At 43.3% G+C, this 16,803-nt stretch overlaps 1 protein-coding gene across 1 annotated transcript in view; it reads right to left on the minus strand.

Annotated features, from left to right (window-relative positions):
• Nucleotides 1-847: 847 nt before the first annotated feature.
• Nucleotides 848-16,803, minus strand: part of IRS1 (insulin receptor substrate 1) — a 60,084-nt gene continuing 44,128 nt past the window's right edge. The window contains exon 2 of the mRNA XM_074364404.1: nucleotides 848-5,442. The gene's annotated coding sequence lies outside the window, so the exon portion shown is untranslated. The remainder of the gene's footprint in view (nucleotides 5,443-16,803) is intronic.

The following is a 16,803-nucleotide window of genomic DNA, read 5'->3' on the forward strand; positions in this document are numbered from 1 at the left end:
TTAAGCAAGAAAGCTCGACCGGGGAGGAGTAGGCTAGTTGGCTGTTTCTACACCGGCAGCACGGTTTTATTATTTTCAAAAATCACTGGTGTTCTTTCTATCCCTTCTAGTGGTGAGACGATCCAAAAGGGTCCACTTGTTCAGAAATCAGGATTTCCCAGACTTGCCAACCACACGCGTCACCTGTTGAAACACGTGTGGAATCGACATTTCTAACGCATGCCTCTCATCATCAGACAGGTTTGGGCAACACTTCCCTGCAGTGGTTCTCAGCTCTGACCATGAACTGGAGTCTCCTGGAGAACTCAGAAAGCAGCAGCAGCACCGAAGCCTGGACCCCACCCCAGACCAAGTAAGTCAGCATCTCTGGAGTTGGCCTGACCATTGATGTTTTTCTGAAAGCTACCCAGATGATGCTACCCATCTCAGGCCCCGTCCCCAGACCCCTCAGTGGCAATCTGCATCAGGACAAGCGCTTGGGGCATCGGTCTGCAGACTGGAGGTTAATAAGGCAGTCCTGGTGTCTCTCAGCAGAACACATCTCTCTGCCCCTGGGAAGGATGGATTTTCGTTCCCCTTTCCCTCTTCCCATCACACCACCACCACCAAAAGCAACTCAGAATCTTTTCAGAGGTCTTTTTCTTTATACTCTTGGCCACTGAAAGCCAAGTGAAGAGGGACAGGGTTCAGGCAAACCTATCTGTTGCAAAATTGTTTATTAAAGTACGTTACAAGGTGTTACACTGCTCTCACCCAATCAAATGCCCCCGAAAACTTTCATCAGCAGTTTCTGGTTCATGTCCCATAAGCAAAACCATGAAGGAGCACTAGCATTCACATCCGTGAATTCATTTAGACAGTTTTCTTTAATTAACGATGAAGACACTACAGATCTAAGTACCAGACAGAATCAAGGAGGGGAGAAAAAAACTGAAAATAAGCATAACACTATAAAGAAAACTTGGAAAAAGAGGATCTAAATAAAATATATACCTGGCCTGGTACCCATTACATATATACATAATACATATGTTATACACATATATACAATAAATGTTTTGGTAGCAATACAGACCATGCATTGGTCCTTTTGAACACAGATGAAGTAGCACCATAAACAGCACCACCATCTTAAGATGATAAACCAAACTGCACAGATGTTAAATGAAAAAAAAAAATAGATATGTATTTAATTTGGCCCACCCTGCAGCCAAGAGGTGTAAGGAAAGAACTTTGTAAGAAAAATTGTTCTGGGAACTACATTCTTAAGCCAAACAGCAAAGTTCTAAAAAAGAAAAGAGAAGAAAGAAAGAAAAACCAAAAAACCCAGCACTAATGATGTCTATACACATACAGACAAGTTTTCCTGTTTCCCGAATTCGTCCCAGCAAGTGGCGTATTGGTTAACACTGGGGAAGTTTACAATGAAGACAATGAGATTGAAACGCCAGGTAAATAGCAAAAGTCTACAACACCAGATGACTTGGTGTGGACATCACAGAGCCATGTCATTGACGGATGAGGAAAAGGAAGATGACTCTCCAGCTACGCTGTATATTTTTCTAATCGTATTAGATAATTCTAAGCTCTTGATTACTGATTAGAACTCACTAGAGTCAGACACCTCCAGTATCACTCCATGTCCTCCCAGTGCCTGATTTGATGCTCCGGTTACAAGCAGGGAAGGAACTCAACATGCCTTCTGACTCACACCTTGCCTCTCTGCCCTTAGGGAACTGATCTGCAGGGCTACCGAAGGACCCCCACTATCTTCTCTGGCTTGTCTTTGAAGGGACCAAAGGCACCAGTGATTAACCCCTGTGTTCTGCTGACCACAAGGCTATATTTGCCCTCCATGACTAAGCTCACTGAGCGGCCGTCTTTCTCTTATTATTGGCGAGGTCTTATTTCCTCACATCCCTGGAAGTGCATGCTTCTTGCTCTCAAATTTCCCAATATCCTATACGAATGCAGCATTACCTCCAACTAACATAATGAGGCCCCAGGAACACCCACTCCCCCGTCAAGTCATTGCAAAGGAGAGTCCATATCTGGCTCCTTCCCATGCCTTCCAGAGGGTCCTGTCTCTCCCCGGTCAAGGTCTTATTTCCCAGTGTTTCTGCTTTCAGCGCCTTCTTGTGTGATGGGCTGACCTACAGACCTCTGCCAAAGTAGTCGGAACACTACACATGAGCCCCACTTTCCCTGCTTGTTGTCAGTGGACGATGGGCTCCCCTCTCCCATTTTGAAACTACCTGCAGTAAGTAAGTTGTCCAGTACACAGCATATTGCGTTCAGGATGCAAGATGGGACAAAACAGGGCTTCAGCATTGTTCATTACTATTTCTTACAGTATCGTAACATTGCTTAGTACTTTAAATGTCTCAGATTTAAAAGACAGCGAGGAGACAAGAGGTAGGGAAAGGAAAGTTAAAAATCTCTACTTCTGGCTAGATGATTTTTGGAAAATTTAATTTTGCAGTCAACCTAGATTAGTCAAGAGAGTCCCTGACCTTTGAAAGTTAGCAAGAAATAGCCACAAATGTAACATCAGTACTGAACTGTCATTATTGACTCAGGTGGTTGATCATTAATGGATTCTCTTCAATTTTCGCTGGTTCTGGGACTTTTTTTTCACTCAGAATGAAGATTATCATCAAAGTGGTGAAACATATTTGTTCTCTCCACAAAGGAGAATTTTAAAACTCTGCCTAAGTCTCTTAGAAAGAACACTGTGAATGGCTGGTCTCATGAAGAAAAAGCCACTAACTTATAGGTTAACCAGAGGCCACCAGAAGGCCCATTAAGGTAAGCCCTTGGCTGGCCTGCAAATACTTTGAAATGGATAAAAGGCAAGTCTCCTTAAGAGGAACCGAACACAAGAGCTTAGCAGCTGTGTTGCTCCAGGTCCACTCCTCATGTAGACAGAGCATGAGTTTTTGCCTTAAATACCAGCAACTTCCAGTTTTAAAAAGGGGTGAAGTTTGAGACCACCCCCCAAACCCAGCTCAGGGACCACTAGAAGCAGCTTAAATAAGAATTTCTACCTTAATTCTATTTGACTTCAACAAAGCATCAGAGAAACAGAAACCAAGAGATGCTTTTTCCAGTCTGGTTCATTTCTTGTTCTCACCCAGAATAGGTTGATAATCCCACATGCAGAGGTATCTTGGTAATATATATTCAAGGCTTAGGTTCCTAGAGAAGTAATAACCACCTTTGCAGGAAAATGATTGGGGCTGACTCTGCTCATTGATTTCTCTCTAACCACTTATGTCCTCAACGGAAGACAGCGGGACAGCTTGTTCTCTTGCTCTACAAGCAAGAGTATGAGTCAGAATACTTGAAAAATGAAAGTTAGTTTGACTAAGAAAGTCTTTTTTTATAAAAGAGTGAAAAAAAAAAAAAACCACTTTCCTATCAGATTTTTTAAATTGGTAGTGTTCTCTCTTGATAGGAAATGATGTAATTCAGCAAGTTCCTTGAAAACAATGGATTCTTATGACTACAGACCTATTTATCTTTAGAAACTGATGAGCATGCAGATGACTAGGATCTGCAACAATGAACACTGTCTGTGAGGTACATGCCATCCGGCTGAATTAACAGTAACACAGGCCTCAGCAGTGGGAGGGGTTCTGCTAGGCTCCACGCCCTGGATTGTGGAACAGGGTCCCCCACTAGTTGGTGAGGGGCAGCGGCCACTGCAATGGCCCCCAACCCTGGCCGCTTCCTGGGGGCCCCGCCCCCACCCAGGGAGCTGCAGCCTTCAGGGCAAGGAGATGTCCCTCCTCGCAACGGCAGGACTGGGAATTCCGAATGGAGAGTTTACCTGGACTCCGAGGGAGCCCAATCTTAGCATTAATTCACTTAAGCTTTAGGAAGTTTCCTGGTAAAAGGATGAAAAACTCCGTAGGCAATTTCTTTAAGTACCTTCCTTGCCATTTCTTTTTCACAAGGAAAAATTCCAAGATGTGTGGGCTCTCCAAACCAGAAAAGGGTGAGTATTTTCACCACTGGCTGCGTGTTTCAATGGCAGGTCATGATGCTTTGATGTGCTCCCTGCACACTGGGTTTTATTAACTAATCAGCAACAGGCCAGTAGCCACCAGGGCAAATGGACCAAATTCCACTCAGTTAAATAATGTAAAACTGGATGTTCTCAAAAAACAGGAGTTAAGAGTCTTAAGGAAAGTGACATGCAGCCCTGGGCATGATTTAAAAAAAAAAAAAAAAAAAAAAAAACCACTTTCTGGAATTTTAATTTCTGGTTAGAAATTAAAGACAAGTACTCACTTGTCTTGCATCTTTCTCGAGACAATGCAGGAAATGAAATATCCTAACGTGTGCATGGGGAAAAAAAATGGTGGCAACGGAACAGGAAGCTTAGAGAAGTGGGGGGAGGGGGAGAAGAAAAGATCAACAGTCTCTAGTTTATTATGAATAGAAAGAAATTTCCAGAATTTACAAACACCCACATTGTTCATTCCAAAGAGAGCTTTTGATTCAAAGGGATCCCCCATGTCTCCTCCTTTTTACAGTATATACAATGGAAGACTCTGATTTCCTTTTCTTGTGATTTTGCTTCCATTCGATTGCCAATTTTAAGCTGACACTTGAAAATACCCACCAGAATATAGCCTTCTTCAGTTTAATTAACATGGCCTATTGCCTTACAGAAAAAAAAAAATACAAAATTAAGATCAATTCTTGCAAGGATCTCAGCTCAACATCAGGGCTATATTACAAGAGACATTATCAGTAAATATAACTATACAGTTGAGAACCCTCTATGGCACTATGATTCTTATTATATTATTTTTTCTGAATTACAATCTTAAAACAAGGATCGTACCCTATTCTACTCTTGTTAGCCTTGTTTTAAGCATTTGCTCCACTCTTTACAACAGAACATTGTATACCTCAGTTCCACATCCCAAAAAAAGATGTGCTGTAAGAAAAGTTACATTTTAATTAAAAAAAATTACACATATAAATCAAAAACCTATGTTAAATATTTAATACTCTCTCCACCCGACGCAAACAGTTCTGTATGAAATAATTTACAAGGACGCTTTGTTGCACACAGTTGCAGCAGCAGATGAAATGGGTCTCGTAAATGCAATGAGCGTAAACCCCTTCTCTCGTGGCGTGGCGGGGGGCACGTCAGCTCACGTAGCCAGCTAAGTCCTTAAGGTTGAAGATGAAGTTTATGCAGACTCATTGTTCCGGTGTCACAGTGCTTTTTTCTTGGCACGACAGAGAACGTGCAGTTCAGTTAACAAACTCCTGAGGATTGTGTAAAGTAAACAAACTGAAATGAATGCATCGTACCATCTACGGAGGAGGAAGGTGAGGTCCTGGCTGTGAATCGTGAAATATTTAGAGTCTGGGTACCCATGAGTTAAAGGAGGATTTGCTGAGGTCATTTAGGTCTTCATTCTGAAAAGGAAAATGAAAGAATGTGTCACCACGGGCATCTCAAAATGCACGTTCACTCACTTTTGGGGCGTTTTTTCTTTAAAAAGGGACAGCACCAGATAAACTGAAGTTACAGGCACAAACAGTACTGTGTACTTAAGTAAAATCAACAAACTCTATTTAACTTCTTTTCTTTCAAAACGCAAGAGTCTAAAGCGATCACAAACTCAAAATAGTCAATATTAAGTCAGTAAACAAATCGATGTGGTTTGGAGGTTTCAGAGGTTTAGCAATACAAAAATACAAAACACTTTGATGTCCTTATGATCAAAACAAAAATGTGCACTACAGGTATTGTGTAAAACAGCTACAAAACATGGTAAGCAGGTTACAGGCAGGCTACGCTTGATCTTCTCTTGGTTAAAAATCAACTGCAGATTTTAGAATTTGAAGTTGCAGGGCTTAACATTGCAAAATCTGAAATCGGTTTTTAAGGTGACATGGTTTGACAAGAGAATTTGAGATGCAAACGGAGATGCAAGCAAAACAGACCCAGTTGATCATTAAATAAAGAAAAGGGTTCCAATTTGGTCCAATGGAAAGAAGTCATCCTGGCAGGAATGCAACATTTCTTCTATGCAATTTAAAAATTCAGGCCTCAAGGGAGGGATGTTAACCACTTGCCTCCAGAGAGGAGACACTTTTTCAACCTCAGAAAGCTGCTTTTGTTCTCAAGTACTAACATGGGATAGTCCTTCTGAGGTCCCAATTTTTCATGCACCCAAAAGGTATCAATAAATCTCAAGACTGATAGACTGTTAGGTGGTACAGAGTAGCAAATCAGTAAATGCCTGCTGAAGAAGTATATGGTTGCATTAAAAATGATAGAGGATACAAAGGTGAATTCTGCTCCAGGCCCTGCTTTCTAGAAATTCTAGAAAGGACAGTAAGCTCTGTTCACAAATAAAATGCAAAGTAGAGACAGGGTGAATCCCAGAATAGATGCATGCAGGCAAAAAGCTCTAAGTGCCCAGAGGAGGGAAGAACGCTTCTCGCTTAGAATGTAAAGGAAGCATCTCGCCCACACACCTGGCTTGTTTTGGAAGAAATGGAATCATCTGGGGAGGTGGAAATGGGGACGGTGTCTGTGTCGCTTCAGCACTGTGTGTCCGGAGCCCAGCACAAGGGCAGGCACACAGCAGGAACTCACTACCTATGAGCAGAATGGATGGAAGGGACAAAGCACACTTCCCACCGAGGGCACAGGACCAGACAAAGCCCAGGGGGCTGAGAGCGCAGCCCTGCACAGCCCAAGGGGGGAACATGGTTTTAGAGCACGAGGTATCTGCAAAGGGCTAGAGGGCGTCAAGTCTACAAGTGTAGGCTGGGGTAGAGGGGAAGAACCTTGGGTGATGGGCAAGACGTCTTTCCCAGTGAAGGGGCGGCGACAAGGCCACGCCTTGTGTTATGATCGACACGCCGCAGTAGTGATCCACATCCGCCCCAAGGAGAGCGACAGACTAACGTCCACACAATCAGTGTTGACCAGTGCCAACTTTGTTTTTCTCTCTCTCTCTCCTCTTTGAAGAAGAGTATGGCTGGGACCAGTCAGCATTCACCATCTACATAATGGCTTTCAGGTAAGCTGAAATCCACCAAATGAGATTTTTGTTTATTTCACAATATTAACTCCACCCCTAAGTGACAGATAAACAGTCTATTTTTCTGCTCACAAATAAAGACTTGACATGGAGACACCAAGGTAAAAACAAAACGAAAACTCCAGGCTTATCTCTTTAATTGCCAGAGAAATAGGATTTACTTGATGTGGTTTCTGCAAGTGAGAGGAAAATCTAGCCTTTCAAAAGTCCCAGAGATCTCACTTTTAAGTTTCTCCTGAACGCGTGTTGCAATCTATCCAAATGTTCCTACCAGGGTTTCTAGATACAGCTCAACACAGCTTCATGCATCTGAGCCCAAAACTGGGTTAGGAAGGCCATACTTTATTAAAAGGCTTGAGTCAAACAAAGTGCCGATTTATATAAAATGGGGAAAGTTAAGGGTACACGGCATGCTTTTCATCTCACATCTGGCTCTTATCCGGAGCGGCTGAATGGACAGCTTAGCACAGTAACAAACTATATCCAGCTTTGTTATCACATGTGCCAACCTGAATGGCTGCCGAAGGGTGGAGACTGGGGGCCCGATGAGGAGAGACAGAAAAAAAAAATGGTTTCACCAGATGGGGAAATCTACTGCTTTGGGCCCCTCTGAAAGCATCCTTGTAATCTTCTACAAGTAGTATGTTCAAAGAGCAGGAAATAAAGGGATATATCAGTTCTTTCATATACCTTCCCCTCCAAAATCTCTGCATACTACTTTTCAAAGCCCATATTATACGTCCTGATCAACACGTGTCTCAGCCACTAATGCTACCGACTGGCGCCATCAACTTAGGAGTCTCGGGGAAAGAGAGAAAGAGGGAAAGCGGGAGGTAATGCTGACACAGAGGGGATGGGAACAGAACCTAAAAACAGGCAACAGAGGCCTGGAAAAACTTAAAGAGTCTGAGGTTCACAACTGTTTATCTTTGTGCAAGGGTTGGGTGTGTGTGTGTGTGTGTGTGTGTGTACATAAAGTTGAGCTACTGAGTAAACCACATGGATTTTTAACAGACATCCTCGGTGAGGACTGTCCCCCACGCAGCCACCCTGGGGTCTGCACACTTATTCCAATCATGCAGCCATTGTTCGAAGCATTTTGGAGGAAAGCCTTCTTAAGTTCTCGTGTCTTTCTTGCAACTGCCTTCTCAGCCTTGGGCATATTCTTTTGAATGGTCTCTATAGCAGCCAGTTTGGCCCTTTGAGGGCACATTTGATCTTTGCAGACAGCCAAAAAGCTTCGAGAGCCAAATATGGTGAATAAAAGAGCTGATTAAGCTGGGTGATGGTTCCCAGCGAGGTATTATTCTAAAGCCAAAGAACTCCAAAACTAAAGTTCCAAAAACATAGCTGTTCACAATGGCTCTAATGAGTTTTGTTGGAAAGGAACGCTCATAACACTACAGACAGACCTTAGCGTAATGCTTCATGGGACTTCAGTTCATCTGCCTGTATCCTTGCCTCTACATGCTTGCAATCAGGAAGGGCTGAGCTCGATAAAGCAACTGGCTTGGAGAAGGGCAGCCGCATATATATGTGTTTGCATGCATATGCATAATGTATGAATGTATATTCATACATCTTTGTAACTCAGGAATATGTTTAAAAAAAAAAAAAAGCCATACCCATACTAGACTCCCCCAGTCTTTCAATGCAATAAATGTCTGTTGAATGACAAATAAAAATACAATGATAAAGATTGTAATGCCCACTGAAAAAGAAGGCATGGGTGATGTGTGTTTAATGCACTTTATATACGCAACTCCAACTGACTGACACCAGCCACATGAGGCAAATATTGCTATGATGTTTTACAAAAACACATTTGTAGTGCTCATAAGCTAGGGGCCAAAAGAAAGTGAAACATATCCTTGGAGAAGAGCTGTGCAAATATCAAACGGTGATGTTCCTGTGATACGTTCTCTCTAGTTACAACACTGGGGAATAACTTCTGAACCCAGAAATGCAATGCACCTGTCACAAGATTTAGAAGCAGGAAATTACATTCTGACAACATTCCATCACCGCATCGGCATGTACTGTACCCGTCCGCCTGTGTCTGCTCACAGGATAAACCCCCACCTAACCCTGTGGCCAGTAATGAAAAATGTAATTTTTAAAGCATTATCAAATAAGTCAACACTCGGGCAATGCTACTCGAGACCTATGGATTATTGCATTATTGCATCCGGTAGGAATTCACATCTTCTGGACTCGACCCACTTAAACTATGTCTGCTGGAGCTGAAAAGCAAATAAAGCTTCTGATTCCTTTTACACTGTCTCAGCCTAGTGATTAGTTTCCACCACGTAAGCAGCTGAAAACAGCACAAGGTTATGATATAAGTACGAGAGGGATCTGCACCCTTTCAGCAAAGCATTTTTAGTCAAACCCATTGACGAAGTTTTTATTTTGTATTTAAATGCCTTGAAACTCTTCAGGCCAATTGGTTGAGTCAAGGGCAACACAGTTAAAATCCCTGGTTAGGGCATTACTAGTAGTTTCTATTTTTACTTTAAAAAAAAAAAAAAGGAGTAAATACTGTAAGTTGCTTGGCTATTGTCATGCACTAAAATGTAGCCAGAAAGTAACTCTGGCTTGCTTTCAGATCTCAATGGGGATCATTGTTTGAAATCATACACTGCAGATTCAACTAGAAAAATTCATATAAATAAATTCCTCCACTTGAAGAAATGTGTCAAAACAGCGTATTTCCTTTTCCCTTAACATAAATTGCTAGGACTTAAAAAAAATCTTGAGTATAATACAGAAAATTTATAAAATACAGTTAATGTAAACAAGGAATAAATATTCCTCAACATTCCTGTCACCCAGGGAAAACCACTACTCGGCTATGGTTCTGACTTCACTCTCTACTTAAAGGATTTGAACTTTGAATATTCTACATTTCGTGTCAAAAATGTTTAAATAGAGAGGCAAATTATCTTTTACTCAAATTTAGATCTTTCTCATTCTGAAAAATCTGTGAGGAGAAGAGAAAATGGTACGCAACTTGTTAAACCTTCTTGGTCTTCCATCCCTTCCCCATTCTCCCAGTGGACTATGTATGGGGAGAAGCAGGACCATTTGAAAGCAGGAAAAAAACTTCTGGCTTTCTGGTTTCCAAAAGCCTAAATCTTTAAGGGGATGGTGCAGGCAAACTATTCTGAAGAACCAGAAGGGGAGTACTCCTCTCAGAGCAGAAAAGTTTCCCCTGGGCGTGGGAATGGGACGAAGAAAAAGGTGGCAGGGATGTGAGAGTGGAAAGGTCGGTGGGTAGCTCTGTACCTCGCAGGATGCTGAGCACGGCACCTGTGACATCTCTATATCCTGCTTCCCAGGTCTGTCGATTTCTTATTTCCCACAGTTATAAGCAAACTGCATACACTAACTTTGGCCACAATCCATTTCTTCAGCCACCTCATTGATGGTGATGCAATTAATGCACAGTCCTGCTCATTTACAGCCAATCGAGTCTTCTAGAATGCTTGCATGTGAATAAAACAACAATAAATCACTGCAAAAGGACTCTGTTTCCAAGCTTACCTGAAACCTGGCAAACGGATACAGTAAATTTTTTTTAAAATCATCAGCATCAAACACATGCATAGTTCTGGTGGCGTATAGGTGGTCCTCATTTTAACATTCACCGCGCAGTCTCAGATGGGTAAGCGAGAGCATGGATTGTCTATAGACTGTGAAACCCCTCAGGAAAGGAACTGCCTGGCTCAGAGCTTGGGTCCTACCACGACGGTTAGCTGACAGCATGTAGGGAGGAAAGCATTACCAGCCAGCTCTGCGGGCTATGGGAATCACCTAAGGGAAAAAGGGGGGAAAAAGAGAGCTTCAAGTTTGGGTCCTGGGGTCATCTCTCTGCTTTTCGCAGGGTATGGCTGGGAAGTGCGGGGCAAGCTGAGATTTGGGGAAAGGACAGACCTAAACAGTGAAAAAGCACTCTGCTTTAAAGCCTTCAGACTGTAATCACCAAAAATAAAATTAAAAAAAAAATCAATTAGGACTGAACTACAGAAGTAAAGTGAGAGCTAAGATCTCCTTTACGTTGAAAGGAGAAAGCCGTTTTAGCGAAAGAAAGGAAACCAGCACCTTTTAAAATAGGCCAGAATTGAGCTGGAAAGCCTTGGTTTCATGGTCTTAAATGGCAAAGGGTAACCGGCCGGCCAAGCCAGTGCTTTAACGGAGCTGCTTAAATAGCACTTCTGCCTGGTGCGAGTCACATGGGGGAGGGCTGGTGAAAATAACAAGGTTGCCGGCCAGCGCTTCCAGAGTGCAGGGCTGCCAAGGCAGGAAACGCAGGGAGAGCTGCCAACATGTGCGAGGCCATCTCGCTCCAGGTCCCCTTTTGTCCCAGGGGAAGACCTTCCGCCGGGGCCGGCGACTTCAGGAGGCCACCAGTGAAGCAAGGCACACGCATTACGCAAAGGAAGGGTGGGAGGGGCGGCCCGATCTGCCGACCATCACGCCCGCGGGCTCCCGATGTGGTCCCGCGGGGAGAAGGTCCACACTGTGGATATCTCCTTCCCCAGCAACGAAGGGCAGAAGTAGGAGGCTCTGGAAACTTTTCAAGAGACTTGGGATTTAGGCAGAAGATAGATTTAAACAACAGCATATGGTTCTCAACAATTAAAAGTGTTCCATCAATGATATATTGAGGAAATCTGAATAAACATTCAGAAATCTTTAAGCCAAAGAATACTCACTTCAGTTACTTCCTGTCTCCTCTCATTAAAGATGGAGCATGCCGATAAAAGCAAAAAGGTAATTAAAAGATCCAGCAAACGAGGATCAACACCGTAACAGTCTCCCGCCAAAATGTCAATCAAAATGTCTCAGATCTCTCTTCTGCCAAAATTGTAACATGTCCCCATATACAGGACAGTCAAGGTGGAGGAACTCAGAAAGACAATCCCTTGAAATTACCAAGTCAGACCACACGTGCTGGGGGACAGGACACTTAAATTTTAACAGAGCTCAACGAAAATAAACCTGTTACTTGAAAACATGAAAGTAATATATCATCTTCCCTACCTGAGCAAGAAAGTCATAAAAGTCTCTTTCTTCTGCTTCCATGGGAGCTATTTCTGCAGTATATTCTGCCCCACAAGAATTGCAGTTCCAGCTCTGAGGTTTATATTGTAATTTCACATCAGTTTGGGCTTTTTATTTTTGTTTTTGGGGTTTTTTTTTTTTTTTTTTTTTGGTAATGTTCAGAAATACAGGACGTAGGTTTTACTTGTCTGGCTCTGATACAAACCAGCAGATTTAAATTAAAATCACAACTTCATTTCCAGTGTGCTGCAGAGATAGTAAAAACGTGTTTGCAATACTGTTTCTGGAATTAGGCAAAAGGAAATTAAGCAACCCTGGTCCCCCTACCTTCACTTCTTTTAAACACTAGATAGATGTCGCTGTCTTTGCCTGCTCCCTGGAGTCATCTCATAACTTGTGAGAAAGCAAGTGCCTGACTTTACCTTCGAGTAACTGTCTGGCTGCTCAGTTGCTCCTCCTCATCCATCGTCAGCTTCTCTGCAGCAGCAGAGGAACCAGAACGCTGAACAAGGGTTCACTCAGACGGCCCTCAGTCTGCAGAGGGCTGAGGTAAGGACCATTAATGCCACTGACATCACTTTTGGCAGCCAGAGAAAAGGGAAAACCTGTGTTTAATCTATTTCCTGCTCACCGCAAGTTTTAGCTGGAGTCCCTGATAATATGGGTTGTGGTTGACTTTATGGAAGAATTTGGTAATGCAAGAAAAATGCACTGAACTGAACAGGCATCTTTAAGAGGAACCACAAGGTACCTAAGCCACGTGGCCCTGATCTCCTTCCTGTAGGTTTTTTGGTCATTAAATTGGCCTAACAGAGGACAGAGCCATTCCCAACCGTTCCTACAAAGGTCCAGCTCAGTTGTGACTTTCCCTACTACACACATCAAATTAGCATCTCCTGATATAATATCACTTATATACGGAATCTAAAAAACAATGACACAAACTTATTTACAAAACAGAAAGAGACTCATAGACATAGAAAACAGATTTATGGTTACCAGGGGGGAAAGGGAGGAGGAGGGATAAATTAAGAGTTTGGGATTGGCTGATACAGACAAGTAGGTACAGAATAAACAACAAGATCCTACTGTGTAGCACAGGGAACTATACTCAATGGTTTGTAGCAACCTGTAATAAAAAGAATACAAAAAATAATATGTGTGTGTATATATATATATATATGTGTGTGTGTGTATATATATATATATATAAATAATTGAATCACTATGCTGTACACCAGAAACTAATATAACATTGTAAATCAGAAAGAAAGAAAGAAAGAAAGAAAGAAAGAAAGAAAGAAAGAAAGAAAGAAAGAAACCAAAAACCAAAACAAACAAAAAATCACCTCCTGACAGGCATCATCATACATCATGAACAAAAAGGTCCCAGCCCTTGTCTCCCTTCTTGCTTTGAGAATACCAAAGGGAAGTGCAAAGAATTTCACCTGGGATTCTTTGAGGTTAAGTAAGCTTTTTTTTTCCCCTCAAGCAGTCTAAATAATGAAAGAACACTCTCTGAAACCAATTGAAACTGGCCATAAATATATAAGCATATGGCAGCATATTTCAAATGTATTCAACCCACAATTCTCTCTCATTTTGCCTTAAGAATTGTTGTTCAAGAAATGCAAGCCATAAAGATCTCTGGGTTATGAGAGAAAAAAATTAAACAAAAGTCAATGCCAAGGAGAATGGCAACCTGTACCATCCACTGTAGACTGTAGAAGGCCACAGGTTCTAAAATAACTGGGTTACTTTGAAGATGAGCGTAATACTGCTTACAATAAAGTAACAGAATAAATGTTTTCCCTTGAGCTGCTGCTACCGGAGTGATACCCGAGTAACCTATAAGCAGTTTTGAATTCTAAGATGTAATTTAGGAAACTCCATCCAGACAGGTTATTTTGAGAATGAAAACAGAGCTATTGTGTGGCTGTCACGCTTTTTAAAGACTGGATCAATTTTAACTCAAAGCCTATTTCCAAGTTAATATTTTTTTAAAAGGTCAAGATAATGTACAGTGTCTCTTCTCTTGTTCTTCTCTGTAATTTTGGGCAAGTTACTAACCCTCCCCAATCTCAATGTTTTCACCTGTAACCTGGGGACACCCCTACCCAGTCCATAGGGGTACCACTGAGTTAAATGAGATAATACACGAAAGGGTCTCTCATCGTGCTTGACACATAACAAGCCCTCAAACAGTAGCTCCTATTGGAACCACTCTCACGACGAACTAGAAATCCTTGGCTCTCATATCCCCTCCTGATACCTGAACACACACCAGCCAAAACACCCTGGTGGGAGGCGCAGGCAAGAGTGAATCCACAGACCAGATGGCAGCCAAGGACCGAAGCAAAAGCCAAGATGAGGACGTGTCTTGAGAAGAGAGAGACAGAGTTATTTCAGAGAGGAGGTGGGTATGGGGGAAAGGCCAGAACAGCACGAAAAAGTAAAAGTAGCAGCAGTGGTGGTAGTGAAACTAAAAATACAACCCTGTGATACAATGAAAGGCAAAGACCTGCTCATCTGCAAAGGGAACAGCTCGAGTCAACTATGAGAGCAGACCTTTGAGCAGATCTTAAATCAATGCCATCCAGAGAAATACCGCAGAAAGGCCACTTGTGTAGCCTTCCCATAAGATATCAGACGCTTGCAGCCCCCCCACCCCTTTCTAAGGAGGCTAACGAGAGGCTTACAATGCTGTGAAAGCATTTACAAGGCACGCTCAGGAACAGGCCTAAATGGATGCTCAGTGGGATTCTTCTGCACTATTTCCAGGTTCTAAAGCATGTTTCTGATTGTTGGGGAAGGAATCGGGTGGCTTTTGTTTCCAGATTCTTTCCCCCACCGTCTGTCATGTGAAGGAACGGAACAGGGGCAGGACACAGCCAGTCTATGCTGCCGGAGACACTTGATGGAAAACGGAAATTGCGGCCAGATGCCCACGTCTAATGGCTGGCAGCTGGAGGAGGAGGGAAAAAAATCGGAATGATGATCTGAAATAATTGATAATGTACACATCGCCTGCGTCTCTAAGGTCTTCGAAGCAGACAGTGGTGCAGATTTCTAACTGCAGACACTTCTTTATTATGTCAGATAAGGAGGCAGAATTCTTCCAGTTGACAACGAGGGGTCGACCTTTCACCCGCTGACCCCAAAGCTCCTAATCCTTGGCTTTCAGCTTTCAAGTCTCCCTTCCACGGTGACCTTGTTCCTCTCTCTTTTTTGCCACTATCTGACCTCTCAGCCTTTTCCTTTTTAATTTGGAAAATGGTATTTGCTGAAAAGTTCCTACCAGCATGCTGAATTCAGGGCATCGTGTGACTGGGGTCCCATGCTGGCCGCCGGGCTGAACTAGAAGCATCTTGAGGACAGTTGTGCCAAATCCCTAATTACAAGGTGGTGACAACTCTTAACTAAGGGATCTTTATGAAGAATCTTTATCAGTGACTCTGAGGAGGTCACAGGCCCAAGGGAGTAGACGACTTCAATGACAGTGACCCCCAGGCCCACTGGAATGCCAGGCAGGGGTCCTCTAGATCAGCTGAAATGTGTTTGTGGGGCAAAACCCACTCCTCCCCGCAGAGAGACCCTCTAGCCTCCAAGCAGCCCACGCAATCTCTGGAGCAACAGTTCTCAGTTGGAGTCAGCAGGAATAATTTCTCCCCTCAAGGGGCAGGCTTGAGCAACGCCTGCAAACACTGGGTTGTCACAACTGGGGTAGGGGGAGGTGAGGGAGATGCTATTGGCATTTATCGGGCAGAGGCCAGGAGCGCTACCAAGCACCCTCCCATGCACAGGATGGCCACCTGCAACAAGGAATGACTTGGCCCCATGCTTCCGCAGTGCGGAGGCTGAGAAGCCCTGCTCCAGAGCAACTGCCTGCAGCAGAGGAAACAGAGGAAGCCACCCAACCCGCTCATCAGCTGTTTATGGAACAGTGGGAGGGAGGAGGTGTCCCTGCTCTGAGGCTTCCCTGTATTTCTGACTGTCACGTCGTGGCCTCAGAGTCCCAGTGGAGGCCAGCCTCCCCACGCTCGTAGCCTCTCCCAGTGTATTACTGATGGAAAGCTACCTGCACTGCATCCTGCTCCCTCACGACCTTTTACGAGAAGACAGCTCATCTGAGTAGCCAGTCCTGGCCCATGTTTTCCCATGTCCCTGAGCCAAAGGAAAACAGGAAACTCCTGGGTGAAATGCAAAACACTGACTGAAGAGGAGAGCATATTAGGTGTTTCTGAGGCCAAAGCCACAGAGTCTGAAGCTGACTAGCAGGGTGTGATGCTTCTCCACCTTTCCTGACCACGGGGAAGAGATCAGCTGCCCGAGGAAACACATCTCTTCGCGTCCAAGTCTGCGTCTGTGCCCAGCTTAGCCATGGCTTTCTGTGTGCTCCTGGACGAGTCGTTTGACCTCATTTTGCCTCCACAATGCGAAACAGTGGAAGAAATACTTAGTCCTCCCTGACGTTTGCAAAACTCAGTGAGCTAACAAGAGGACACTGAACCAGCAGACACCTTCCTAATGTCACTTGTGACCATTAGTCCTGTTCATTGCCCTTCAAATTTTTAGGAGTTAAAAAAAAAATTAATGATGAAGTCTCCTCTGTTCCAGAATTAGTCAACTTTTAAAAATTAATCCATTAAGTTTG

The sequence above is a fragment of the Camelus bactrianus genome, chromosome 5 (assembly GCF_048773025.1).
Source record: "Camelus bactrianus isolate YW-2024 breed Bactrian camel chromosome 5, ASM4877302v1, whole genome shotgun sequence".
NCBI lineage: Eukaryota > Metazoa > Chordata > Mammalia > Artiodactyla > Camelidae > Camelus > Camelus bactrianus.